This window comes from Cotesia glomerata, linkage group LG9 (genome assembly GCF_020080835.1).
Source record: "Cotesia glomerata isolate CgM1 linkage group LG9, MPM_Cglom_v2.3, whole genome shotgun sequence".
NCBI classification, from domain to species: Eukaryota; Metazoa; Arthropoda; class Insecta; order Hymenoptera; family Braconidae; genus Cotesia; species Cotesia glomerata.
In genome coordinates, this window is record NC_058166.1 from 8536152 (window position 1) to 8563568 (window position 27417).

At 35.4% G+C, this 27417-nt stretch overlaps 1 protein-coding gene and 2 long non-coding RNA genes across 3 annotated transcripts in view; 2 read left to right on the forward strand and 1 right to left on the reverse strand.

The window, feature by feature from the left end:
- The window catches only part of LOC123271556 (putative uncharacterized protein DDB_G0279653), a 214510-nt gene that overhangs the window by 37586 nt on the left and 149507 nt on the right, over positions 1-27417 (forward strand). The window lies entirely within an intron of this gene.
- On the reverse strand, positions 68-356 carry LOC123271566. The gene is made up of 2 exons (XR_006510908.1): positions 223-356; positions 68-149 (listed from the first exon to the last, which is right to left on the reverse strand). It is a non-coding gene; the product is annotated as an uncharacterized LOC123271566 (long non-coding RNA).
- On the forward strand, positions 738-12605 carry LOC123271567. Its single transcript, XR_006510909.1, has 3 exons — positions 738-823; positions 7402-7406; positions 12595-12605. It is a non-coding gene; the product is annotated as an uncharacterized LOC123271567 (long non-coding RNA).

Here is a 27417-nt window from a genome sequence, read left to right on the forward strand (position 1 = left end):
ATAATTCTTCTGATTCACTTGAAATTTTTTTATTCTTCTCCTTCTTTTTTTCAATTAAAGCTTTTTCACTAGCTTGTAACTCTTTTTTATTTTTTTAATTGCTTAGCAATTTTTTCTTCTAATAATTCGTTCTTTGATATAACCGTTCACTAAAAAAATTAGAACAAAATAAAATTTAATAATCAAAAAAGATTTTAAGTATTATTTTAATTATAAATATACATTTTATAATGATTATTTTTATATTTACAAAATATTGAATGACTAAAGTACTTTAAACACTTGACAGATTTAATTTTAAGGTTAAGAAATTAGTATTATAAATATACGGTCATTAATTGGATTGTGATAAAATCAGAGGGTCTAATAAATGACCGAATGAATTTTTTACTGGGTAAAGGGCTTCTGACGGATCCAATAGTTGACCGGTCTTAAAATAATACTAAAACTTATAATTTAACTTTATTTTTTCAAAAAAGTTGGAATCTGATCTTTAATTAACATAATAAAACTAAAATATTTTATATTATGGCGATAAATATCACTAAATTAATGATGAAATGCACTCACTCTCCAATTGTACGCTAGTTATTTTTGACCGATTTATGGCTGGTTGCGTTGTAAACAAACTCAGAATATTTTTTTAAAGCTATAATCACTGCGCAATTAATTGCGTAATTTTTTATTATGATGATTAAATGCCATATTTTTTTATTTTAATACTTTAAGAAAAAAAAAACCCTTGTAAAATATTAATTAATTAACTTTTTTATACATCGGTCAACTAATTGGTGACCGGTCAACAACTGGTGCATTTACCTTAGTAATCATCGAAAAAATAAATGGTTTTTTCGAAAAATTAAAAAAAAAAATAAAAGAAAGCTTCAAACATTTTATTTGTATTTTTTCTTTCAAAAACTAGATTGAAAAAAAAAAAAAAAAGTTGTTCTTCGGTCACTTCTCGAAACCATGAAGAAATAAATTTAGCGAATCAAAAAGTAGAAAATTTTGAAAGGCGAAAATTCATCAAATGTATTGTTTTAAACGCCTGTCCATTGTTAAAAAATGGACCGAAAGAGAACTTTTTTTTTTTACTTTCTTTATTTTTCAAATTAGTTGTGGAAAAAAAAATGTTCAAAAAAATTTTTCGTATTTTTTTTTTTTTGGAAAGTACATTAAAAAACAAAAAAAAACGTTTTAATATGTAAAATTTCGAAAAAGTAATAGGCATTTGAAAAAAAAAAATTTCCGTACTATACCGCCTACACTAGAAAACTTATCGCTTACATTTTTATTTACCTTCTTCAGAGGGCGCTAATATTCAACACTTAACAGTCGAAATTTATGTGAAATGAATCGTGAAAAAAGTAAGGGTGGGAGGAGTATTCGGCTCGGAGTCTGGTCCCTATCACTCGTTTTGGGAGCGGCTGACGAATTTTTACTACCACTCACCTCGTTGACTGAGCGCCTCAAACGAGTATCCTAAAAAGAGTATCTTAACAAGACTGTTGTTCGCTCTTACTCGGAGTAGGAGCACGCTAGTTAGACGGACAACTATCTCATGAGTGAGTATAGTATCTGTGCGTTCAGAACTGCTCGCTCGAGGAGTATAGCTTAAAACGAGTAAAACTCTTACTCCCTATCCCTGCTTATAAGACATAATTATTAAAATGCAGCTAGGTTAGGGTAAAAAACTAATTATCAACAAAAATTTGATTTACTATATATCTTCATGTAGGCTGCAAGAGAGTGCTAAAAGTAAATTATCTAGTTTAATTTTTTTAAGCAGCAGTTAGAGTATTTACAAAGTCTGGTAATCTCCTTCAGTGCATTTTACATGTGGTGCAAATAAACAAACCGATATATTAAATTGTCATTTGTTGTCACTGGTCCAAACTGAATTACCGATGTCAGACTGTATACCATGTTTTTAAGAAAAAAATATAAATGACATAATCAAATACTTTGAAACAGAAAATGTGATACAACATGGATTCTAAAACCATATCTGATTAAATTTTCTTTTATTGCGAGTATTTAAAGCTTAATAACTTTTTACTTGTTAGGATTACGAAAAAACTACTTCAGTACTTTTTTGTAGAGAATTAAATTTCCTACAAGAATAATTAATGAAAAATATAAAAAAAAAAAATTTTCGTAGTTTTATCGGATGAAAACGTAAATAAAATTTTTTGACGTGTTATTTAAATGGGAAAATAGAAATTCATTGAGCTTCATGAAGAATTGAGATATCAAGCTGCGCTTTGGAGAGAATTTTTTTTATACCTTAGAGAAGTTTTTAAGACAGCAGCAATTGAAAAAAAATTAGGAAAACAGTTGACCCTAAAGGCCATCCCTGCAACTTCCCGCTCATTTCATACTTAAGCGCACAAACCTACACTTATTACGTTTTTGAGCTCTTCGAGCTCAAAAAGATACCTTTTTTATGCTTTTGAGCTGTTTGAGCTCAAAAGTCTGATAGAAGTTTCATAGAACACTTTTTTTTGAATTTTCAAACCGCAATAACTTTTGAATGAATGAACGAACCAATTTTTACGCGGTTGCGCGAATTATTACGCGGTTGGCGGCATTCTACGCAGTTTTTTAAGCCTCATAAAGAATTTCTAAGTTGCAATCGGTCAAACGAGAAATTTCGGAGTAACTCCGAAAAAACACTTTTTTCGGTTTTCTTTCGTTCACGATATCTCTCGAACGAATCAACCGATTTTGACCGGATTGGCGGCAATCGACGTGGTTTTTCAAGGTTGAGAGCTGAATAGTTTTTGAATCGATCGGTAGAGCCGTTTAAAAGATATTGCAAAAAAAACCACTTCTGAAAAAATTTTTTTTCCTAATTTTTTTTAGATTTCTCCAAATTTCCCAAAATCTATCGGTCCGAATCGGTTTAAATTAACAGGAAATCTAAGTTTGCTGAATCCCTTTCGAATGGCACCAACTGCGATGAAATCGGTTCAACCGTTCAAAAGTTATGAAAGGTTTACATACAATATTAATAACACATATTTTATTAAACCGCATGCGTTCAGGTAATCAATATTTTCCATCACTTGTTACCAGCTTTTATCCACAATTACTAATGACGATGTTTTCTTCTTTTCATGTCCTCTTTATCGGGAGCTCTGTTTATCAACCGTTGATATTTTAAGTTGATTTGTCGATTTCTGATCCAGAGAAATCTTAACTTTTTCTAAAAATCTAATGACACACACGGAAAAAAAATCCTATGAAAAATTACTATAGTAACATCGTAATCCAGGACTAGACTTTTGATATCTCGATTTTTACGATGCTGCCGTCTACAGAATACAATTTGAATTATTGAAAATTACGATGTTAATTAGTAAATTTTTTTCCGTAAGAGCAAGTGAATAAGGACTCATACTATAGTTTTTAATAAAAGAGAGACAGAGTCTAGTAGTTTGCGACGCCACCACCGAAAGATGACCAACTACTGTATTGAGGGTCTTATTATGTGACTGAACAGAAACTGCAGATATTCACTCCGATAGCGTAAGGGGATAAACCTTGGACATGAGGCGGAGAGGACACCGGGTTCGATTCCTGGATGATACAGAATTATTTTTTTGGTGACATAAACTTCTTTTTAATTTGAGTGATAGAAATTTACGATGTTGCATCGTATAAATTACGATGTTTGAGTTCTGGTCCGGGACTACAATGTCCTATACTAAAAATTACGATGTTTTCATTGTAATTTTTCGTACAATTTTCTTTCCGTGCACATTCAAATAATATTCATCATTAATATTCTATAACTTAGAAATTATTTTAACAATATGATTTTGGATGGGACATTTTTAAGATAATTTTTTTTCTTTTGCATTACACTTTTTTTTTTAAAGAATTTAAATTTTGGTTTGTATTTGTACGAACAAGGAGAGAAGATAATAACTGTATTTTCAACTTCGATCCCTTTTTTCTGCATAGTTGAATTTATTATTTTTAACACATTTATAATTTAATTAGTTAGGTTATACATAAGTAAATATATAAATTTACTGTGAATATATATAAAAATTTAGTCGATCAATGATCAAGTTTTCAAAAAAAAACTGAAAATAATCATAAACTTATTAAATCAAAACGAATTATACTCATTATCAAATAATTTTTTCCTTTGCAATTTTATAAACATAATTAAAATATTAATTTGAATGTAATTTGTTAACTTTCATGCGGGCGTCACGATAAACAATCAATATTCTATAATTATCAGTTTTCAGGTAATTAAATTTATGTAATGTATAATATAACTTTGTTTTAAAATCTCATTATTAATTGTTTTCATGATTTTACATCATTTATGAATCATACAAAATGTGATTGAGTGAACAATTTTAAATTCACTTAATTTTAAATAGAGCATTATTATAAATAAGTTTTCTTTGTGAATTATAACATTCTAACATACGGCAAATCTTACAGTAGGTGATCGGGCACCAGTAGTTGACCACTTGCATAAAAAAGTCCAAAAGTGGTTATCAACTGCATTTTTTATGACCTTGAAATTTATTTTTATCTATTTTTGAACTTATAATCATTATAATGAATAGGTATTGCTAATATTATTTAATTTTTAGAACATCAAAAATAATTCATGAAAATTTCTCACAACATATGTTCTGACTAAATCGGTCAATTACTATAGCAAAGTATCCGAGAGGTGAGTACATCTTTTTTGTTAACAAAAAGTTCCTATTAAATTAATCTTGTCAAATTAACCTTCCGTTACTCGCGCTTTCTCTAGTGTCTCACTCCTATTTACGCCAACTCCATTAGGTTAAGTAGTGTTGTGCGAGAAATCTCCGTATAGCGCGAGTAACGAAGGGTTAAATTCTGAAGTAGTCTTTAATAGTTTCTTAACAAATCTTTTAATAAATTTTTACCAAAATAATCTAATAAATACTATTTTAATCATCGGTCAGACACTGGTACAATAAAAACACCATTGTACCATCAATAAATGACTTCGGTCATCGATTGGAACTCGCCCAGCAAACGGGGTCGGATTGAGTCGGATTCAACATCCTATCCGCTTTAACACGATTCAATCCAATTTCTGAAATCTTCGGTTTTCAATCCGTCTTAATACGATTCAATTCGATCCGTCAGTGTTCGATAACTATAGTAAAAATTTTACCAACTTCTAAAAGTTCTTCTATACCGGCAACTAAATTAACATTTTCTACTTTATTCAACGACACTGATAATACAGTTAGATGTTATTATTATTGAAAAGTAAATTTTCTTATAAATAATATATATTAATTATGTATTTAAATATTACAAAATAATTTTAAATATTTAAAAATTTTATGATACTAAAATTAGCCGACGTTTATAATTTTTTTGTCTATTTTTGGTTCATTAAATTAGAACAAAAAAAATTTTTTTTTACATTGCATTTACAGTTTTTCTAATTTTTTATGAATGAAAATTAAAAAAAAATTTTTTCAATAATTTTTTCAATAAAAAAAAATTGCAAAAATTTGTAGATGTCAAATGATTAAATTTTAATAAATGTTTTTATTCAGGGTCCTATTTAAATCATTACAGTAAAATGTTATTTAAAATATTTAATTTATTAATAGATAATTTTTATTAATAATAATACACACTTTGTTCATAACTATACAATTAAAAGTAACTTATTATAAATATAAACTAGACAAAAAATGTCTGCGGCAAGTAAATAAATAAATACAATCATTTCATTATATTCTACAGTTATAATTATGTTACATTTTTACTATACAATTTAAATAATTAATTGATGTTATTTTAAACTTTGAAATAATTAATTAACGTTATAATTACTAGGTTGTAATGTTATAAAATCAACATTTTCACCTTTAATATAAATGATTTTTCTAAGAACGTTCTCTAAAGACATTGGTACGGCATTAGTTCGTTGTACTTTTACTTTCCATAAATGAGTCATGTTTATACCGTTAATATTTATTTGTTCAGCGTCTATTAATTTGACAGTTAATAAATTTTTATTATCGCTAAAAAATATTTCTTGAATTCGAGCGAATTCACCGCTTTTAAGTTGTATATAACTATCATCCCATTTGATGCTTTTTTTATAGAACATAGTTGTGTAGATAATTTTTTTATAAACACATTTATTATAATATTTTTTATTTAAAGTACTTTTGATGATACGCAGTCGGCTTGATTATTAAGTAAACCATTACACATAGTACCCGTTAAAGACTCTTCAGTAGTAGAAATTTTCACAAAAGGTTTTCACATTTCTATTTGTTATTTTAATATTTTCATCGAATTCCGTTTTCAAACTGTTTATATTAATCGATTTTTTAACAATTTGAAGGTCAACACCTTTAGGACCATTGACAAGCATTTTCAAAAAATGAATATTACCTTCGTGAGGGTATGTATAATTTGCCCATAAAGGGCCACTTTTACGCACCGAATCAACCGCATGCAATAGCAGGTGTACGTTTATTTCCATTATTTAAAAAATTTTTTTTTCCATAAATTATGATTTCATTTCTGCTATCTCCAAATGCATAATTGTCTAATATGAATCTATACATATGAAATACACAATACCCCCATGAAAAAAAAAAAAATTTTATAAATATATGTTCCGAAATATATAAAAATATTTTTTAATATATTATAAATCTATAAAAATATATAAATTATGTATAGAAAATATATTTTTAATAGCTAACTTTTGGCCGATTTCCATATATATTTTATACATTTAAAATATATTTTAGATACGTTAAAAATATATTTTTTTATATTTCAGCTATATTTTTTTTATGTATTTTAAAATATATCTAAAATATATGTAAAAATCGGCGAGAAGTTAGTTTTTATAAAAAAATTTTTTTTGCATATTTTTTATATATTTATATATTGTTTATACATTTCATTTTTAATATATTTTAAATATTTTTTTTTTTTTTTTTTTTTTTATTGTATTTATTTACAAGTCGTTTTGTGACATCTAGGTCATTAGCGACTACATGAAAGGACAAAATTTACATTAATTGGAACAAAGATATATTCTTGAGGAAAGAGATAACTTTCTTACATCCATTTTGGTCCATTAAAGTTCCTGTGAGCTCGTTCGGTAGACCGGCTCGTATTCTGTCTTGTTCGTATTGGTTGCACTCGATCATTAGATGTTTGACGGTAAATGGGGCATTGCATCTTTGGCAGATGGTGTGGGGCTCTTTTGAAAAGAGGTGAGAATGGCTGAGGTGCGTATGGCCTATACGAATTCGTGTTAGAACTCGCTGCTCCCATCTGCCGGATATTGGAGCTGTCTCAAAGATGTTTCTCCGAAAGTCATGGAGTTTACTTTTTGATTGTAGCCAGATTGTGTTCCAATGGTTTTTAATTGTGTTGTGGATCAGTTTGTGGGCTTCCGTAAGAGTCAGAGGTGTAGTCGATGGACAATCTTCAGATGTCGCGGCCTTGGCCGCCTCGTCCGCCAGTTCGTTTCCCGGAATTCCTACATGAGCTGGGGTCCAAACGAAGCTTACAAGTTTTTGTAGAGATCCGAGGTGATCCAGAGCTTGATGGATGTGTTGAATGATAGGATTTGTAGTAAACTGGTTTTTAATAGCCCTTAAGGAAGACATTGAGTCAGAGAAGATGATGCTCTTTGCGGTATCTTGTCGCTCTTTGATTATTTCGAGTGTATGTAAGATCGCCGCTGCTTCACATGTAAAGATGGAGTTATCGTCGCTTGCTCGTCTTGTCGTTATTGTGTTAGAGTTGGAAACTACTGCATATCCCGCTTTTCCATTGATAACGGAACCATCGGTGTAGTATTCGGCACAGGGTGCACATTTCTCACGGAGCTCGCAAAAGAGTAATCTCAAGGTCTCTGGCGTTGTTGTTAGGCGATCATGGTCGATGAGTTCCATATTTACGGAGATGTCTAAGGAATGCCACGGAGGATGGAACCCTAAAGAACGTTTATATACAGTTGGTAGAGTAATTCCGAGTTCTGCAGAGTATTGTGATATTCGAATCCTGAGTGGTTGAGGTGTAGAGCTTTCGAGGTAGCGATTGGGTGCAGCGTTTGTATAGATACAGTGAAATGCAGGGTTGTTAGGTGTCGTGGATATAGAGAGGGCATATTTAAGACAAAGTTCTTTCCTTCTGATAGATAGAGGGAGTTCTCCAGCTTCCGCAAGCAGGCTGTTAGTCGGGCTAGTTCTGAAGGCTCCAAGGCAGATACGGCATGCAGAGTTTGTGACGGTTTGAAGATTGTTTAACAGCGAGGGGTTAGCTGAATCATAAAGTATGGCCCCATAGTCGAGCTTCGGTCTGATGAGACTTCGGTATATTCTTAATAGGGCTTCGGTGCTGCTTCCCCATTTCTTTCCTGCCAAGACCTTTATAATACGTAAGCGATTTTGGCAATCGTTCTTCAAGGTTTCGACATGGGCCTTCCATGTGAGTTTTCGATCGATCGTAAGTCCCAGAATTTTAATTGCATCCGGTTTCTGTAGAGGTTGGTAGTTTAAATAGAGTTGGAGATTCTTTTTTTTTGGTTTGCTATGGTTCCCGACTATCATATACTCCGATTTGGTCGGTGAAAATGTAAAGCCGCAGCTTTCTGCCCAAGTTTGAAGGTCGTTCAGAGCTTGTTGAACGATGTGGAAGGTGAACTCGATGTTTTTTCCCCAACACGTCAATGAATAGTCATCGACGAACAGGCGCCCACGAAGCGGAGACTGTACGATTTGTAGGGCATGGTTGATTGTGACTATGAAGAGAATGACGCTGAGTACTGAACCTTGTGGTAATCCGCTGATGGAGACTAGGTTGGAAAGGGTTCCATTGATCCTTACTTTCATGTTACGGTGGGTTAGGAAGTTGGTAATAAAGGCTATAAGATTGCCCGAAAATCCTAGCGTTATCATAATCTCTATAACTTTGGGAATCCATGTTCTCTCGTACGCTTTCTCTATGTCTAAAGACACCATGAGGAGGTGAGCATTGTCTGCAAGGGCCTCGCAGATATCAGCTTCGATGCTGACTAGGTAGTCGATGGTAGACCTGAAATTACGTGATCCGTACTGATGGGGTGAGAGCAATCCCTCTTTTTCGAGTCGCCATCTGATTCGCCGGCAGATCATTTTTTCCCATAATTTACAGAGATTGCAGGTGAGCGAAATCGGTCTGTAGTTCGATGTTTTCGTACGGTCTTTATGTGGCTTCAGGATTGGAATAACCGTGGCTTCTCTCCACTGATCGGGAAAAGAGTGTGACTTCCAAAGGTGATTGTAGATTGCCAATAGGTACTCGAGGTAAGCCTGGGGGAGATTCTTGATGAAAGCGTTTGGAATACCGTCGGGTCCAGGGCTAGAGTTGTGACACTTGGAGATAGCTAGCAGTAGTTCATGGATAGTGAAGGGGTTGTTGATAGGGTCGGGATTGTGTGCTGGTTCATCTTCCAGAGGTGGCTTGGGTATGGTGTAGCACTCATTTTTGCTTTGATTGGGACTTTTGGAATTTGAAGCGAATGCTTCTGCCAGGAAGTTGGCGGTTTCCTGGGTGTCGTCAATTATTTCGCCATTAGAATCCGTGATGGTCGGTGTGTGAAGGGGAGAATGCTTACCAGAAAAACGTCTGATTTTGTTCCATACAGTTGCTGAGGGTGTTTGATCATTTATTGTAGAGATAAAGTTGTTCCAGCAGTCTTTTTTACTTGATTTTACGGTACGGCGAGCCACAGCTCGGCTTTTTTTGAACGCTATCATGCTCTCTTCGGTAGGATTCTTTTTGTAATTACGAAATGCTTTTTTAGAGGCTTTGATTGCGGTTTGGCATTCTGGGTTCCACCATGGTACAGTTTTCGGCGCTTTACCCCCGATGATTTGGGGGATGGAATCATTGGCTGCTGCGGATACGGCATCAATAAAGGGTGTAATGATCTCGTTAGCTGTCATGTTGATGAAAGACGAAGGCTCAGGGAGAGACTGTTTCTTGTCGATAAGAATGTTGTAATAGAGATTCCAGTGAGCATTTTTAATTAACCATTTTTGGGGAAGGAATGATGTCTCGTTATTAATCCTTTGGAAGTCGATTTCAATCGGGTAGTGGTCACTACTGAAGTTGTCTTCACGGGCGGTCCATTCGAGGTCACTTGCGATGGTAGATGAAGCAAATGTGAGGTCAATGGAACTTTGTTTAGCTGATTTAACGTCAAAGTGAGTGCTTGACCCATTATTGAGGAGAACAACCGTGTCAAGCTCGTTGTACCAACTTTCTATGATTTTGCCTCGACTATCTGTACTTTCAGATCCCCATAATGAGTTATGACCATTAAAATCTCCGCAAATGATGAATGGTGTAGGCAGTTGGTGGACTAAGTCCAGTAGATCGTTCTTATTCAATGGTCTGCTGTTTGGTAGGTAAATGTTGCAGATAGTGAATGAGTGGGCTGATCGCAATCTCACGGCTGTTGCTTCTAGAGGAGTGTTAAGATGGAGCGTTTCTGAGATTAATTTGTCCTTAATGTAGATTGCTACTCCTCCGCTGGCTCTCCTCGAGGAACTTCGATTATTATGCACCGCCTGGTATCCGCGGATGGATGCGCAGAAGTTTTCTTTGAAATTGGTTTCTTGTAGGCAAATACAGTCATAATCAGATTCTTTTATTAAAAGTTCAAGGAATTCTTTTTTTGCAAAGAAGCCGTTTATGTTCCACTGTAAGATAAGCATTGAGGTTAGGTAATATTACAGAAAGCCAGGGGGTTAAGAATATCGGAGTTTGAGTAGCAGTTAGATTGATCCTTGCGAGTCTGTTGGAGCCAAGTCGGATATTGTCTCCTCCAGATCCATCAAGTTGCTAATGGAGCCGCATGAGCTTTGTGAAGAAATTTCATCAATAACATTTCCTTCAATTCTGTTGATAACTCGGGTGAAGCGATGTTTTTGTTTTCGGTTCTCGAGGTGGAGATACAGCTTTCTTAGCATCACAACAGTATCAGCTGCTCTGAAATTGTGTTTTGCTAAGAGTTCTTCAATACATTTGACTTTAGGCGCATCTTCTAGGAAATTAGCTAGTTGTATATACGAGTACGGGAAATCAGCAGGAGTACTTTGCATTGCCACTTCGATTGAAGGTGGTAAGGAAAGGCTTTGAGGATCTGGCTTAACTTTTTTAGCTAGTCTTGTTTGTTTGGTGGTTTTAGGTTTTGTGAATAATTGGTCCTGGGTCAGCACGGACGATTGCGAAGATCCATCCGACCTTGGTCGCTTGATGGGAAAGTTTGTATTGTTGGTGTCTGTGGGTAGGCTTGTGGTGTTGTTTGTCACGATAAAAGTTGGAGTTCTAGATGGCAGAGAGGGGAAGTTAGGTTTTTGAGAGGCCACAGCTTCGTGTGAAGAGTGTGAGGCCGTTGTCGTTTTAGTTTTATCTACGTCTCTTTGGGGGTCTGTGTTCGTTGGACAGGCTTTCGCCAAATGCCCCTCCTCTTTACAGTTAAAGCAAAGCATTGTGTCAAGAGAGGGATATATGTAATATGATGTGTCATCAAAGTCTATTTTCCAAAGTGTGGGAATGTTGTTAGCTTCTTCGGGTTTAATAAATACTTGTCGTCTAAAGCTTAGTATATGCTGGTATCCAGGAATGTTTAATCCTGCACGGAGCGTTGAAATGTTTGAGACTGGATTAATTTTGGATTCCTTTAATTTGGCAATGATAACGTCATTGGGGATTATTGGTGGAACATTAGACAAAATTAATCTTTTATTGCGAGAGATTAAAGGCCGTATATAAATATCAGTGTCTCTCACCTTTACTGTTTTGTGGTTTTCGATGAGGTTGTCGGCCACTTCCTTTGTTGACAGATAGATACAAACGCGGTTATTCGCGATCCTTGAGAGATGTCGGATGCTTTCTGGTCCTATTTTGCTCCCTAATGCGACTGCATATTCGTGGATTTGCACACCATCGACAGAGTCTAAGATGATGGCTTGTTCTTTGGACGGGACGCTTTCGGTTAAGAGGGCTTGGGTATAGTTTCGTGAAGCTGCCATTGGGACGGTTAATGAATCTCTTGGTACAGAGATTCGCCGCGTTGTACAGATAGGATTATATAAAGGCGTAGTTTCACGGATTATTACACTCTTCTAACAGTTGAGGATGACAATATATTTGCACACTAATAACAGCACTATACACTCGTAGAACGGAGCGTTCAAAAAATACGTCTGCTCAGTACGAACGTTGACTGAAGACTGATATTTTAAATATGTTTTTTACATATTTCGAAATATATATATATATTTTTTTTTATGGGAGAAAAACTGCAGCTCCGATTATCATTTAAATTCTACTTTAACCACGGATGATAAATGAGCCGACTAAGTCGGTAAATTGAACTCTGCCTCGAATTTATTCTATCCGATTCAATGCGTTTTAGCACGAAACACTGTGTTCAAAAATCGCATTAAATCGGGTTAGTTTGCATTGAATTTCAATCCGACTTCGATTGCTGGGTCGCTATTTTTCAAAATATCAGTAGTTGACCGCATGCACAGTGGTCAGTTTCTAACTTATATAAAATAAAAGTATAAATATGTTTACGTGATAATTTAATGTTTACATGAGGATTGTTATTCAAAACAATTTATAATTATTGAATTAATAATAATAAAGAAGTATTTATTCCTAGTGTTTAATGTGTTTTAAATAAGGTGACTGCAGAGTCAAGTTTACATTTGTACTGCTGAGTCAAGATTAAATTTGATAAATTTAGTTATGAATTTTTTTGTTGACATTGGAAATAATAGTTTAATGGTTTTTTTAAACAATAGCCATTATTTTTAATAATAATTGCACGCATGCACCTCAACGAAATGTTTTGCCCTTGTCATTATTGAATCTAAGTTTAATTTACTAATCTGTTACGTTTTTAATAATTTTAGTTTTGTTCTGAACTAAACAAATTTTATTTACTAATAATACAAATCTAATTTAGATAAATAAGCATAAAAACATATTACAATACATTAAAAATATTCAACTAATTAAAGTTTAAAAAATAAAGAATATTTTATGATCGGTCAACTACTGGAACACAGTAAAAAATTTTGTGTAAAATCAACACAATCCTAGTGTTAGAATCCGTCAATACAATTTTAGTGTTAATTTTCAACACAAAAAATAGTGTTGAATTTCTAACACAAATATTGTGTCAAAATTAACAGTAATTTTGTGTCAACTGTATCTAACACTAAAATTGTGTTGATTTTACACAAAATAAGTGTTAACTTACTTATTATTTGAGTTTGAATATAAAGGTTAGGGAATTATTTAAAAATAAATAAATTTTTCATGGTTATTAAGAAAATTAGTTTATTTCATTTATTTAAATTTGAGTCAAGTACCAATAGTCTTCAACTTAAATATATGATTTACTCATTTTAAACTTACTTAATGCTTAATTTATTTTTTATAAATTAATAACAATAATTAGTAATCATCACAGAATTTTCGGCATCCAATTCGTGCAATTCCCAGCTTTTAATGTATGGTAAATTTAAAACATTGATGACAAATGTCTGACATGTTTGTTCAGTAGCGTAACCAAAACATAAACATAATATTTCGTTGTGAACTATCAGTCATCTTTATAAAAAATGAAACTAGTGTCAGAAAATATAAAATAAAAATGCAAAAGAAAAACATAAAATCAATAAATTTTTTGATATTTTTTTTTATGAATTTGTTAAATTAACAGAGAAATTGTTCAAAGTCTGTCATTTTTAATAACTATTATAAATTTTATCGTTAAATAATATTTTATTTAATAAATTTATTATAGGAAAGTGAGGTTAGTTGAGCATTTTATATGATTATAAATACAGTAAACTTTTACTTACTTTAATGAATATCAAATTTACTTTTTTTTTTTTTTATTGAAAACAACCTGGTACTTTTATCAAATATATTTAAATAAACTATTTTTCACAATATTTAACACTTTAATTTATACGCACGCGTGGTTAAATAGCTGTCCGGTAATACAATGCGTTTGGTCCGTAAACTGAAGAAAGAACGCGCTAACAACACAAACTTAGTGTTAATATTTCTCGCTTAGCACTAATTTTGTGTCATTTAATCTAGTAACACACAAAAAGTGTTGATATCATGAAAACAACACTATTTTAATGTTAAAATTCAGGTAACACAAAAAAAGTGTCAAATTAACACACAAAAATCAACACACAATTTTTCAACACAGACCGTTTTTGATGCAAATACACAATATTTTTTACTGTGAACATTCCGATCAATTTACTGGATCAAACCGGTCAACTACTGGTGTTTTTATCTTATCTGCATTTAAATGTGAATTTATATGTAATTTTATTGATAATTCAAATAAATAACATCACATAAAAGCTTAAATATTTAAAGTTTAAATAAACTTTGAATCATTTTATTTTAACATATAATAATTAAATTACGATCAATTGAAATGCCAAAAACCCTTAATCGGTCAACCACTGGTACATTTACCCTAGTTTCAAGATTCGAGCCTTGAAATTCTTGAGTACAACCAAAATATTTGGGAAACCACTCTTTAAATTCTTCACAGTATTACGAGTCGAAAGTTTTGCACACGGAAGCTCTCAAGCATAACTTATAAAAAGTTTTATTTCATCGGTAATTATAGAAATAATTACAAAGAATTCAATAATGTCAAAATCAATAAAAAATAGGATAGTAAATAAAAAATGAGTAAAATGTTTTTCGTAGGACTGGTAATTGAAATAAATTGTATTATCAACAAAACAGACACTCCCGTAATAAATAATCCCATTAAGTGGTCACGAAAAATCACCCTGTCTAGGTTAATTATTCAACCGTGCATTATTCAATTAACAAATTAAAATACCGGTGATTTATGACTCATGATCGTGATCATAAATTATGAAAAACAAAAAAAGATAAATAATTTATTTAATTATTTACGAATTTAAAATGATAAGTGATAACGATAATTTTATTCAAGCAATAGACAGGTACATATTACAGACAGAATCTCATTAGTGATGAAAAAAATGAAAAGCACACGTGTGGCAATCAACTGCTTGCTGCTGAATGATCAATTGAACTGCTTACGTTTAATCAATACCATAATTTGAATTTTCATGCGTGTGTGTAAATGTGTATAAGCATGTGGTGTAAACATTGACGTGAACATTATCACTGGATGCAGGAAATTGATAACCATTAGAAGAAGATTGTGAATGAATAAATAAATTAACAAACAATTTGATGAGAAAGTTAAAGTATAGAGAATGAATGTTGATAAATCCATAGTAAAAAATTTACCATCATTGCCTTGAGAAAAAATCTGGAAATCGGTTGACCGCACAGGCCAACCCTAGAACTTCCCGCTAAGTTTGAATTTGAAGCGCCTTAAAATGTATTTTTTGGTTAATATTTGAGCTCTTCGAGCTCAAAATGTATTTATTACATAACTGTAACTTTTGAATGCTTCGCCCGATTTTCATTTTTAAAAAATCATTCAACGTAGTTTTTTAAAAAGAAAATGTATAGGTTTATGTTGATTGGTTAAGAAATCTGGAAGATATCTTTAAAAAAATTAGGAAAACGAATGACCCTTAAGGCCATCCCTGCAGCTTCCCGCTGACTCTATACCTAAGTGCTCAACATTTCACTCATCTTTAAGCTCAAAAATATTATTTTTGGTGTATTTTGAGCTCTCCAAGCTCAAAAAAATGACTGTTCTATGCTTTTGAGCTCTTCGAGCTCAAAAGTCTGGTAGAAGTTTCATATAACCCAATTTTTTAATTTTTAAACCGTAATAACTGTTGAATGAATCAACCGATTTTCTTGCCGTTTCATAGAAATTCTAAAAAAAAATTAGGAAAACGGTTGACCCTAAAGGCCATCCCTGCAACTTCCCGCTCACTCCATACCTAAGTGCTCAACATTTCACTCATCTTTGAGCTCAAAAATATTATTTTTGGTTTATTTTGAGCTCTCCGAGCTCAAAAAGATGACCCCATGCAGGAAACCCCCAGAGTTGACAAAGGGGCCAGGCTTGGGCCAGTACTGGGAAACCTAGCTTCGGCGTACCTGTATTGGCCCATGCGTGAGTCAGGCTGTTTAACCCAGCCTCGGCCATGCCAATGATTACCCAACGTGGGCCAAGACTGGCTAACTCAGCCTTGGCCATTCATTGGCGACCTAAGCGTGGGCCAAGACTGGTTAACCCAGCCTCGGCCATGCCAATAATTATCCAAGCTTGTGCCAAGACTGGCTGTTCGGTGAACAAGGCCCAGTAGCGATTAACTCGCTCCTGGGGGACTCCCAAATTCAAGAGACGCACCTGTCCACCACTAGTTCCCGCAAAATCGAACCGCCAATGGAAAATCAGCCTCTCGATCACGCCATGAATCGACCGCTTTATTGGCTGATCGCTCCCGCTAGACATGCGCAATAGCCTTCTTCCCCAAGTCAACGAGGAAGAAGACGAACTATTATTATTATCTTTCGCTTCCACGCTTTAGTTGCAACTAGTCGCCATTAATTCCACTTTACTTTCGCTTATTGTTAATTAACCGCATTTCTCTATTTTTATAATTTAAATTGCTTAAATTAACCGCTAATAATTCGCTCTAATTTGTTACAGATAAATTGTGTTATTTGTGCATTTAATTCACCGCTTTTACAGTGCCGGCAGAGTGTTCACCCACGTGTCAACCGGTATCGCTCGTGCTAACCACGCTGTGTATTATAAATCCGCTTTTATTTAAACAATCCGCTATTTAACATATTAAATATAACTTGTATTTAGTGTAAATAAATTTATAGTGTTCATTTTGATAATAATTTACGCGTTTTAATTGAGATATCCAGACCTAAACCTGATCCCCGCTTTTCCGCTTTTTCAACATTTTTCACTGGCTAACCTAGCCTTGGCGATTCATCGGTGACCCAAGCTTTGGCCAAGACTGGGCAACCACGCCTTGGTCGGCCTAATTATTACCCGAGCCTGGGCCAGAACTGGGTCACCCAGTCACGGCCACAATGATTACCCAAGGGTTAGCCAAGATTGGGAAACCTACACTGAAAAAAAAAAATTAACTTAATTCAAGAGAAAAATTCTTGAACCAAGAAAATAACTTTGAAGAGTTTAATTGTCTTCAATCAAAACGAAAAATTCTTTAATTAAATAAAATTTACTTAAATCGAGAAAAATTTCTTAGTTTAAGAATTTTTCTACTCAAATCAAGAAGATGAAATTTTTAAAAATTATTTATTTGATTTAAGTAAATTTTTTTTTCTTTGTAACCATGAGCGTTGAATGGCAACCAAGACTTGAGCCAGAATTGGGTAACCTAGCCTTAGCCATTCAATGGGAAATTCAAACTTAATAAATCATTAAGTAATAGAATTTTAAACAGTAAACATTTATTGTTTAACGAATATTTGCTAACAAATTCTAAAATTTAAAATTTATTATTTAACCAAGACAATTGCATATCGTCAAAATTGATGTAGTCTTAAAAAAATTAAAATATAATAATTTACAGTTGAATTTTTAATATTGATAATTTTAAACATGAAAATTTATCATAAGATATTAAAAATATCCAGAACGATGTACAAAGTTTAAAGTAATATAACAACTTGACTCTTTCATTTTTTTTAACTATAATAAACATTTGTAAAACATAGTTAATTTTCATCGAAACACAATATTAAATAACATAAATTATATAAATAATAAACCGTCACACTTCGTCACTATATAGATTTAGCTTATCAGAATAATAAGATGTGCATCAACTTATCGGTCGTACGGTGTAGGGGTTAGTTATCGGTCTGGCAAGCGCGCGGCTCGGCTTCGAATCTCGATTAGAAGAACGGATACGATTTTCACACTTTATTTCTTATAATTAGCAACAGTTAGGTTTGAATTTACTTTACTTACAAAATAAAATAAAGAAATAACATTCCAATAATTCTTTTTTATCATTTTTTATCAAATGGCATGGGCCAGACTTGAAAATTAACTATGGCTCAGCCCTGGTAACCAGGCTTGGCCCATCGTTATCATCCCAGACTTCAACCAGGACTGGGCTAAGCCTGGCTTACAAGCTTGGCCCAGAGTTTAACATAGTTGAGCCAAGGCTGGGCCAATCTAGGCCCCGTGGTACTTTCCTCTATGAGACTTTTCTGTGCTCTTGAGCTCTTCGAGCTCAAAAGGCTAATGGAAGTTTTATAGTACACTATTTTTTGAATTTTCAAACCGCAATAACTTTTGAATGAATTAACCGATTTTCTCGTGGTTTACGGCATTCAGCGCAGTTTTTTGAGTTCTTTTAAAAATATTTGAGCGTAAACTCGCCAGACTAAAAATTTCATAGAAATTCTGAAAAAAACATTTTTTTCAATTTTTTTCGACAACGATATCTCACGAACAAATCAACCGATTTCGACCGGACTGGTGGCAATCGACGTGGTTTTTTTAGGTTAAGAGCTGATTAGTTTCTGGAATTGATCGGTTCAGCCGTTTGAAAGATATTTCAAAAAAACGAATTTTCTGAAATTTTATTTTTGAGATTTCTCAAAATTGATCGACTCAAATGCTCTAAATTAGTACAGGATTTTAGGGGCAAAGGATCTCTTTAAAACGCCGCTTATTTCGATCGCATCAGATGATCCGTTCAAAAGTTATGAGAGATTTACATACACACACACACACACACACACACACACTCGGGGCAGAAGAGATACTGCTACCGGGCGCGTCTCCCCGAGCGGATGGGAGAACGCTCGCTGTCCTTGGATGACACTTAATCTCTTAGTTGATTAGATACAGCGGGTAGGAGCCAAGCAAAATAACCAAACAAAATAAGCTCCTGTGGACAAAACTCCCCTTTAATGGGTTGGTCACACTAACTGACCTAGCAAGACGATTGGTTCCTGCTGTAACTCACTGGGAGTGACCGGAACCTCGTGTCGTAGTTTCCGACGATGCAGGCCACGGCTGATGTGAACTTGCTCTACCGAGGTGTAAGTTGCAGCAGTGGATCAGGAGCCAGCCACTTCGGGCCTTGATCAGGAAGTACGCAGTGAGTGTTAGAGATCGGAATCTTCACCGCTCTGAGCGAGTCTAGTCCGTCCGTGTATTCCGGGACTGGCTAAGTGTCGGCTAGGCCTCAGGCATTTGGGGTAGGAGTACTATTTCCGAGGGTACACCCGTTCCTAGTTATGGTAACCCGCTCTACTCCGTACGATGCGCTGGTAAATCAAAAAAGTATGAGTAACTTACAGGAAACAAGAATAGAAACGGGCTTCATGCTCAACAAGCAGCGATTGAAGCAAGCGCTGACATGAAGAGAACGCAAGCGTTGGAGCGCCTTGAGAAGCTGACCAATGAGCTGCAAGAGTTTGTCCAAACTAAGGTCAATATCGACAAGGAGATAAAGACCAAGACAACCGGTGTAGTCAATGCTCTTGGAAGATTTAAGAAACTGAACAAGGAATGGCAGTCATCACGACGCCGCATTGAAACTGAAACTGAGACGGAAGAAGCAATGGACACTGGAGCCGACGGTGACGGTGAATCTGCTGCTGAGGACAAGGGTGAAACTGACACAAGGTCTGGAAAGAGAAAGGACCGAGATTCGCCAGAGCCAACCGACAAAGTCACAAAGAAGAAGGACTTGAAAAAAAGCCCTCCCCAATGACTGGCATGGCAGGGCGACGAACCCAAGAAGACGACTGACTGGGAAAAAGTACAGTCTAAGAAGGAGAAGAGAAGGCTAGCTAGAGAGCAACTCTCAAAACAGCCGCCGAAGGAGCCCAGGCCAGAGTCTAAGCGGAAAAAACCACGTAAATGGATCAGACCCGACGCACTGATCATCCGCCCGGCCGAGAAAACAAAGTATGCCGAGATTCTGCGTCGTATAAAGCAGGACGTCCCAGATGAGCAGGTTCGTTCAACGGTAGATAAGATCAACAAGACCAGAAGTGGAGACTTGTTGATTACGATTTCGAGGAAGAGCACTGACAAAGGCCAAGGTCTGCAAAAGACGATCGCGGACATCCTTAAGGAGGAGGCCAAAGTGATTTGCAAAGGGCCACAGGAGACCATCGAGATCCGAGATGTCGATGACGACACGACGAAAGAGCATATTCAGACCGCTCTAAAGAGGGAAGCTGGAGAAAGTTGTGAAATCCCACTAGAGGCAATCAAGATCCGTAAAGTCTTTAGGGGTACACAGACAGCCACAGTGTCACTACCAGCAGCTGCAGCACAAAAGTTACTGGAGGGAAACTGCAAAATAAGCATAGGCTGGTCTAATTGCCGAATAAGAGCAACGAAGAGACCCATACAATGCTTCAAATGCTGGCACTTTGGGCACTTCGGATCGCAGTGCAAAAGCGAAGTCGATCGGTCTAAGCTCTGCATAAGGTGCGGAAAAGAAGGACACAAAATTGCTGATTGTAAAAATCTAGCTAAATGTGCACTGTGCTTTGAACGGCATGGCGTAGAAAAAGCGGCTCACCATGCAGGCACGAACAGATGCCCCATCTTCCAAGAAGCGCTCCAGAAGATAACGAAGCCAAGAACATGAAGATAGTGCAGCTCAACCTCAATCATTGTGAGGCTGCGCATGACCTGCTCATGCAAACTGTGCGCGAATTAGAGGCAGATGTAGCACTTATAAGTGAGCCTTATAGACATCTGAGTAACCAACCCTGGGAATCCGACAGCACTAACAAAGCCGTCATCTGGTCCTGCGGTAAATGTCCTTTTCAGAGAACAGTCAACAATAATGAAGCTGACTTCATAGCAGCATGGGTAGATGGCCTCCGCTTCTACAGTTGCTATGCACCACCTAGTCTCTCTAATGAGCATTTTGAAGACTTCCTTGATCGGCTAACTGAGGACGCAAGAAAACACTTTCCCGTGGCAATAGCTGGTGACTTCAATTCCTGGGCAACAGACTGGGGCAGCAAGTTCACTAATACACGTGGAAAAGCACTTCTCGAGGCAATGGCCACTCTGGACGTGATCCTTCTTAATACCGGTGACACACCAACGTATACTAAGGGAGAGGCAAACTCAACTGTCGACCTTACATTTGTCAGCAGTTGCTTAGCTCGAAGAGGTTTTTCTTGGGAAGTATTGAACATCTATACAGCCAGCGACCATAGTGCGATACTATGGGAAATATCAACTGGCCAGAAACTAACAAGAGACAACAGGAGCGCTAGCGCGGTTGGGTGGAAAGTTAAGTCTCTCGACCCCACTACTTTAGTAGTAGCCTTAGACTGCAATCCGATCATCGTAGAAACTGCTGAAGAGAAGACCAAGGAACTAATGAGAAGAGTCACCCAGGCTTGCGACGCTAGTATGTCTCGAAAACGTCGCATAAATTCAAGACCTTCAGTGCACTGGTGGAACTATCACATTAGCATTTTACGCTCAAAGTGTCTTAAAAAAAGAAGAAAGTCTCAGCGTGGCTACAGATGATCTAACTCCGCAGAGCTGTTGGCAGAGTATAAAAAGGCCCGTCGAGAACTGAACAGAGCCATCAAAGAAAGCAAAAGACGTTGCTGGAAGGAACTGGTCGCAGAAGTCGAGAAAGATCCATGGGGCAGACCGTATAACGTGGTTATGACCCACTTGAAATGCCAACCAATGCCATCACCTACGTGTCCACAACTCTTAGAGAAGATTTTTACTACGTTGTTTCCCCAACAGCTGGTATTCACCTACAAGTTGGAGCAGCTCAATTCTGAAGACATCCCAACTATCACGTTGGACGAGTTGATAGAGGCAGGAAATCGAGTAGGGAATAATAAGGCGCCGGGATTGGACGGAATTCCTAATATTGCCCTGAAATCAATCCTTAGGGCAGCACCGACATTATTCCTGGACGTTTACGATACATGCCTGAAGGAAGGGACTTTTCCCCAGAAGTGGAAATAGCAACGGCTAGTGTTACTTCCGAAGGGGAAAAAGCCGCCGGAAAAACCGTCATCCTACCGACCACTCTGCATGTTAGACACGGCCGGCAAGATATTCGAGCGCATAATTCATCAGAGAATAGAAGCTTTAGTCGATCCACTCCTAGCAGAGAACCAGTTTGGTTTCCGAAAAAGACGGTCAACTCTGGATGCTATCAAATTGGTTGTTGATATAGCCAAGGATGCAATCGCCGGAACGAGATGGAAGGGTGGAAAGAAGAAATACTGCTTGGTGGCTGCTTTGGACATCAAGAATGCCTTCAACTCCGCTAACTGGGACTGCGTTATGCGGGCTCTAGAAGAAAAAAATATACCAGGATATCTTCGCAGAATAGTAGCGAGCTACTTCACGAACAGGCTCCTGAAATATGACACGACGAATGGTACGGAAGTGTACGAAATCTCCGGAGGAGTGCCACAGGGATCAGTCTTAGGTCCTCTGCTATGGAACATCATGTATGATGGCCTCCTGAGAATAGCATTGCCTACGGGAGTCAAACTTGTAGCATATGCGGATGACGTAGCTGTCGTGATTGTCGCAAAGCACCTCGAAGAGATAGAAATGGCATTTGATATTACATTCAGACGAGTCAATTTGTGGATAGACATGATGAACTTGCAACTAGCCAAGTATAAAACCGAGGCAGTGCTCATCACCAGCAGAAAAACGGTAGAAACCATCAAGTTGAGAGTCGGAGAACAAGAAATCACATCACAACCATTTATCCGTTATCTGGGAGTGATGCTGGATGCACGACTTAACTTCAAGCAGCAGGTGGAACATGTCAGTGCCAAAGCGTCAGTAGTGAGGGCTAGTCTCGCACGGCTGATGCCTAACATCAGAGGCCCAATGCAGAACAGGAGGCTACTATTGTCATCAGTAGTCACATCAGTGCTCACTTACGGAATATCCATTTGGGCTGATGCACTGGAAACCCAAGAATCATGGAGAAAAGCTGGACCAATATACCGACTGAGTGCCCTACGAGTAGCTAGTGCCTTCCGCACTATATCAGAAGAAGCAGTGTGCGTCATTGCTGGAACCCTACCTCTTAGAGTTCTAGCAGAGGAAAGACGGGCCCTTTACCAACGAAAAAGGTCAACTGCACTGAGCCCTGAAGAACTTAGAATTGAAGAACGGCAGAAGAGCATAGGCTGATGGCAACTACTATGGGATGCTGCAGAGAAGGGTAGGTGGACGCACCGTCTCATACCTCGGATCGACATTTGGCTCAACCGGAATCACGGTGAGGTCAATTACTATCTTACGCAGATGTTGTCGGGACATGGGTGTTTTCGAGAGTATCTACACCGCTTTAAGCACGATGACTCTTCGGAGTGCCCGTCCTGCCCAGGAGCTGCTGAAGACGCGGAGCACGTCTTCTTTGTATGTCCTCGTTTCGATCCACAGCGTGAAGAACTGGAGAGGATCCTGAACCAGAGAATGCAACCAGATTCACTAGTGGAAGCAATGTTGTCATCAGAAGCTGCCTGGAACGCTACCAACACGTTTGCAACAGAAGTCCTTAAAGACTTGCGTTCCACCGAAAGAAAAAGAGCAAATAGCAGAAGATAGAATAAAGGTAGTTAACACCTTAGCCACCAGAAGGAAGAGCAGTAGCTAGATCCTCCCTTCACGAAGTAATGCCTGACGGTGGTTTTCATAAGGGGTTAGACGAAAGAAGGAAAAGGGGTTTAGGGTTTAGTGGGTAGGGGCGTTAGTGTCGAGTTTTAGTATGACGCTGCGTCGAGTCGCCACATATCCAGGCCAAACAACTATGCCTAGAATCCGTAAAAAGAATTCCTTCCCCTTAAGGGAAAAAAAAAAAAAAAAAAAAAAAAAAAACACACACAGACATTCAGACATACGGACATCATCGCGAAAACATTTAGGGAAGCTTCCCTAGGACCTCAAAATGTCAAGATCTGATGAGAACTCGATTTTCGAAAAACGGGGTGAAACCAATAACTTCCCGATTTTTGAAAATTTTCAATTTTTTTAGCGGAAGTTATAAAATTTTTTCGAATGTGGTTTTTTTGGAATTACTTTCAAACGGCTTCACTGATCAATTCCAAAAACTAATCAGCTCTTAACATCGAAAAACCACGTCAATCGCCACTAGCCTGGTCAAAATCGGTTGATTCGTTTGTGAGTTATCGTTGTCGAAAAAAAACCGAAAAAAATGTTTTTTCGGAGTTACATCGAAATTCCTACTTCGATCGATTAAAACTTAAAAATTCTTCATGAGGCCTGGAAAACTGCGTCGAATGCCAATAACTACGTGGAAATCGGTTTATTCATTCAAAAGTTATTGCAGTTTTAAAATTTAAGAAATAGTGTTTTATTAAACTTGTACCAGAGTTTTGAGCTCGAAGAGCTCAAAAACGTAGTAAGTGCAATTTTGAGCGCTTAAATATGAAATTAGCGGGAAGTTGCAGGGATGGCCTTTAGGGTCAACCGTTTTTCTAATTTTTTTTATTAAATTCTACGGAAAATTCTTGATTTTTCTATCAAAAATCATCTTAGTCGAAAATTACTTTGAACAACGCATAAGAGTAATTTCAGTAGACTATATTAGACCAACCTGCTATTTTTCTAATGATACTTAAATCTACTCCTTTTAAAAAGGCTGTTGATATCACAGTATGTCTAGTAGAATGAACAGAAAAAATTGTGGTATCAATATTACTTTCTTTTAGTATTGTCTTTACCCATCTGCTTATTGTTTGACTACCTACTTCATTGTGAGGTTTCTTGATACTTAACAATAATTTTTCTTTCTTATCTGTCATTTTCGCAGTTACATTAATATATTTTAGTAAGGTTGATGCTTCACATAACTTAGGTTTCTTTCTAAACTTTGGTATTATAAGAGTGGCTTGTTCACGACCTGGACCAGATGTTTTAATTGAGTTTAATATTTTTATTTTAATGCCATTATCTCTTATAATAATATTTTTATATTAATATTTGCCAAAGTTTGAGCCCTGTAAACTGTACACAGTGCCAATAGTATAATAGTCTTTTTTGTTAATTTATCTAATGACAAAGTATTTAGTGGAAACGATTTTTTTATATATTTAAATACTACTGTGACATCCCAGGCATGCAAATATTTTGGTTGTGTAGGTCTTATTTTAAAAATGTCTTTTAAAAAACGACTTATCATTGGACTTTCTCCAATCTTATCATTTGACAATAAGGATATTGCTGATCTATATGTATTTAGGGTTCCATATGAAGCGCCTTCATTAAACTTTTGAATTAAAAATTCCAACGTTATTTTTGTTCTGGGTTAAAAAAGTCAGAACCCGATAATTCGCAATATTTATACCATTGTTTTAATCCTGAAGCATATTGCTTAATAGTGCTATCTGACAAAGAAGCCATTAAAAATGTCCGCAGTTTCAATTGGAGCTCCTCTCCTTACATATGCCTCGCGGACACTCTGCCTGCAGTCAAACTCAGTTGATTTCGCCCTGGGATGTTGCTTCGCTCTACAGGAGAATCATAATAATTTAGAATCTGGTTTAAATCTTATTTGTTTACTAACTAGTAAAGATAAAAAAAATGGGTACCATGGCTGATTAGGCCAGTCTGGCACCACTATAATTCCTGAAGTTTTATCAATCTCAACTTTTACAAGAACTCTAAGGATCAAAGAAAAAGGTGGAAAGGCATAGAAATTTAAATTAATTTCTTGCGCAAGCTTTTATTTTATTTATTTAACAATATACATATATATATTTTACCTTGAATATTAGCAAGTAAATCAGTCTCTTGTCCATGGTTCTTTGATGCATCAGACTCGTTGTCTGACGCCTCTGGTTCCGACGGTTCTTTCGTCGGCTGAACAGTGTCTAATTGCTCTTGCGTCAATTTTATCTGTTTTCGTAATTCTATGAAAATAATATGAAAAAGGTTGATATACGTCTTAAGTACTCTCTTACGTCGTTCCTCTAGCGCACAACGAAAAGATATGAAGTTTGGGGTACAGCGGAGGGCTGATGGATGGATTTTTTTCATTTGGGACTTTGAAAGTTGTGACATCTAGCGTGAACGAGGGTAACTACATGATTAGATATTGTCAATTACTTATGTAATCTTGAGAACGAGGCTCGATATATAATTAGAAGTTTAATAAAACAGTATTTTTTGAATTTTCAAACCGCTATTACTTCTGAATAAATTCACCGATTTTCACGCGGTTGGCAGCATTCCACGCAGTTTTTCAAATTCTATGATATACTTTTGAATACAAACTGATCAAACCGAACTTTAAAAAATTTTCAATTTTTCTTAGCCGGAAATTGAAAATAAATTAGTTTTTTTTTTTTTTTTAACTTAATATCCCGAGAAAAAATATTTATATATATTTATATATAAATTGATTATATATGATTATATATGAAAAATGGCCAAATATAATCATATATAATTATATATAACAATATTTAATTATATATTTATTACATTTAATTAATTGTTGGGTTAATTTTATGGATATAATATTTAATATGGTCCTACGCAATTCTTTGTAACCAATTATAATACAAAAAAAATATCTAGCTATAATTTTACGGCTATAACACCAGCGGTCACCCATCCAACTATTAACCTTGCTCAATGCTGCATAACTTGAGTGATCTCCGTGCGTCTTGAAGTTTCTGTCTGCTGTGCTGCTGTCTTAGATGCCAATGATTCTATGATCTACATAATGTATCATATGAGTTTATCATAAATATAATATAAAAATTGATTTTATAATATGTGTGGATAGTCATAATTCATAATTTATTTATTTGACCGAATCTCATTATAATATAACACTTATTTAAATAATAAAATAAATAATGATTTAACTATTAGGTAGTAGCAGAGCAGACCAAAACATCTCATAGGAAATGTAACAAATTTTGTATTTCAGAATTATTTAAACGTAATTATAAACATCATTTTACACTTTTCGTGATTACCAAAAAAAATTTTTTTTTCAAAGAAAAATTTTTTATATATGTTAATTATATATAAGCATATATAATTATATATACTTATATATAATTATATATGGGATTATATATAATCTTGGATGGCTGTATATTGCTCCATATATAGTCATTTATAATTATATATGATTATATATGACCTCATATACAATTCCATATATAATCATGTATGATTATATATAACTATATATAATTATATATGGAACTATATATAATCTTGCTTGGCTGTATATTGCTCCATATATAATCATATATAATTATATATGATTATATATGGAACTATATAATCTTCCTTGGTTTTATATTGCTCCATATATAGTCATATATGATTATATA